Source organism: Tachypleus tridentatus, chromosome 6 (assembly GCF_004210375.1).
Source record: "Tachypleus tridentatus isolate NWPU-2018 chromosome 6, ASM421037v1, whole genome shotgun sequence".
In the NCBI taxonomy this organism is placed as follows: Eukaryota; Metazoa; Arthropoda; class Merostomata; order Xiphosura; family Limulidae; genus Tachypleus; species Tachypleus tridentatus.
The window spans coordinates 155,151,938-155,155,088 of record NC_134830.1 but is presented as its reverse complement, the minus strand read 5'-3'; positions in this window follow the sequence as shown (position 1 = coordinate 155,155,088).

Here is a 3,151-nt window from a genome sequence, read left to right as displayed (position 1 = left end):
AAGATATCAAAACTAATTTAGACAATCATGATAAAAAGATGAATTAAACGAAAAACTGATAAACATAATAAGATAGATTTACACCACATGAGACATTAGTGTTAGATCTATTACATTGTAAACCGTTACATATTCTAAATAGTTCTTTAAAGATTTTGAACAAGTAAAAGTGTTCATCATAATAGTATTATAACCACTCTCTATTCATGTTTCTATATAGACAGTCTTATATACGTCAAACATAGTTTTCGGAATGCTATTTAAGTGAGCCATTTAATACAACATACATTATACATATTATAAATTAAATATATTATAGACATTATAATCAATAAAGTTACTGAGACTAACCTTAAAAAAAAATTGAAATATATATTAGAAGTACGCACCTATGCTCAGAAACATAATAGTAAAGTATATCAAACACTTGAATTGATTTGAGATCTATTTATACATTCTCCAAGAGCTGTTAATTGAAAAAATAAAGTTGGTAAAGGAACTTATTTAATGAGAACATGAGTTGTTAAGCATACATGGGTGCCAACTGAGAAAACATTGTTACGATACAAGTACCTGTCTGTAGAAAATAGCGTTCGGTAAGTTTATTTATATTCAGTTGTATGTGAGTTTTCACGATGGCAAAGCCACATCGAGCTATCTGTTCATTTGTCTTTAATGTGAAACATAGAACATTAAGTAAATAAGAAATAATTATTGGACGCACCGTAGAGCTTGTTTTGTCTGCAAGACTAACTAACGTGTCTTAATTCATGTTTCTTATATAGTCGTACAATATCTCTGAACTTTCTGTACTGGGATAAAATGTATCTGAATATTCTTTACTGGTGCAAAATTCAACAGTTTCTGTACTGCGTTGTACGGTGTCTATGCGCACTATAACGGCATATAATATGACTGGACTTTAATTTCCATACTGGGATAAAATGTATCGGAAATTATATTTAATGATACAGTCTCTCTGAACTTTTTTTGTGCAAAAAAATTTATCGTTCTAAACTGTAACACAAAACGCTATAATTCTAAGATACTTTCTCTTCTTAAAGGGCAAGCAAAGAGCAACAATATTTAACTGAAACATATATGATATAAATCCGTACTTGTAATAAACGTGAAATATTTTTCTAAAACTCTTGTGATGTAACAAAACATTTAATTAACATATGACAATTTACTAGAACACTTTTGAAATAAATATTATTTGCTTTTATATCTGATGAAACAAATTAATGTTTGTCATTGTTATTAAATACTTGCCTTGATTTTGGAAAATTCTTCGTAATTATGATTTTCTGTTATATTTCTGCTACACCTGGCCCTGGCCCGCCATGAAAGCGCGTTAAGGTGTGTCGTGGGTTCGCATCCGCGTCGCTAAATATGCTAGCCCTCCCAGCCGTTAGGGCCTGATAACGTTACGGTCAATCCCACTATTTGTTGGTAAAAGAGTAGCCCAAGAGTTGTCGGTGGGTGGTGATGACTACCTGCCTTCCTTCTAGTCTTACACTGCTAAATTAGGGACGGCTAGCACAGATAGCTTTGTGCAAAATTCCAAAACAAACAAGCTACACTTCCTTCTTGGCGTATTTACAATTGAAATATACATATAACGTAGTTCATTTGTTCTGATACTGTTCTTTAATGTGTACTTTAATCAAAACCACATGAAAAACAAAGTGGCAAGTTTATTTTATAATATGCATATCATTTGTTTTTTTTCAGCTGCCACAGAGGCTTCTAAAACGGCTCAAAGTTATTATTATTTTATTAATATTTTAAGTAGAAACTACTAACTCTTCATCACCTCTTGATCGATTTGAGAGCTAATTACAATTGGTATACTTGATCGTACCAAAAGTATCATAGATTAATTAAGTATAATCCTCCCCGAATAATTTTAATTGAAGGTAGGTTGATAGGAATCATGAATAATAATAAAATTCTATCAAATATACTCACTCCCTACCGCTGGTATAAATTGTGTAAGAAAATATAGGTAGTAAAAAGGACACAAAAATTGTCTTGTAGATTAATTTACTCAAATTCTGCTTTACAGATTTTGAAGTGCCTTAGCTATTTAATTTTCGTCTTGTTTTATCAAATAATGCTTTTGATAGTAAAGATGTGTTTTCAGTTATATCTTACTGGAACTATCAGTTAACATCTCAACTGCTTGTTTTATTTTTTGTTTTGAATTTCGCGCATAGCTAATCGAGGGCTATCTGAGCCTACCCTTCCCATATAGCAGTGTAAGACAAGAGGAAGGCATCTAACTATCACCACGCTCCGCCAACTCTTGGGTTATTCTTTTACCAACGAATAGTGGGATTGACCTTTACATATATAACGCTCCACGGATAAAGAGCAAGAATATGTTTGGTGCGACCACGATTCGAACCCGCAGCACTAATTTACGGGTCGAACGCCGGGGACTTTGGCGGGTGTGAGCTGAGAGATAGGCGAGTTTTCTGCCAACTTTTGAGTTTATAGGAATAGTGTAGGAAAAATTTAAAACCTTTCCTGCGACAACCACCTTCACTTATCTGGGCAAAGGTAAATTACTATACTCACTTGGACAAAAATAATTACCCATATTGTAAGAAACAGCACCAGTTGAATGAGAAGAAAAAAAGAGACGGATTCAACTAGGTCGACGAAAGTGCGGGTCGCCAAGGAAAAGCGATGCTGACCACTGCAGCGTGAAATGCAACCATGACTCCGGAAAACCAAAAAACATCCATAACGAGTGGTCTGAAAACAAACAAAGAAGTCAACTTCGCGGTGGCCAAAAACTAGAATTAATTTAGAATTTAGAAAAAAATCCCCGTTACTAGCACTTTGTAATGTTGCAAAACAAAATTAACATCTCTGGAATGTGATAAAGAAAACAATAAAAAAGAATATAGAAAAACGAAAACCAGAAGAAAAATAGTTAAGTAGTTCAAGTGAAAATTCTGAAAACGAAGATGAAGGAGAAGAAACTTCTCATACTGAGGTGAGATAGTTCCTTCCTGAAGGAGAAGAAACTTCTCATACTGAGGTAGAGATAGTTCCTTCCTACTAAAAATAATACGAATGATGTTACTAACTTAAACAAAACCTTGGATGTTGATAACCCAAAAACTAATAAAGAAAA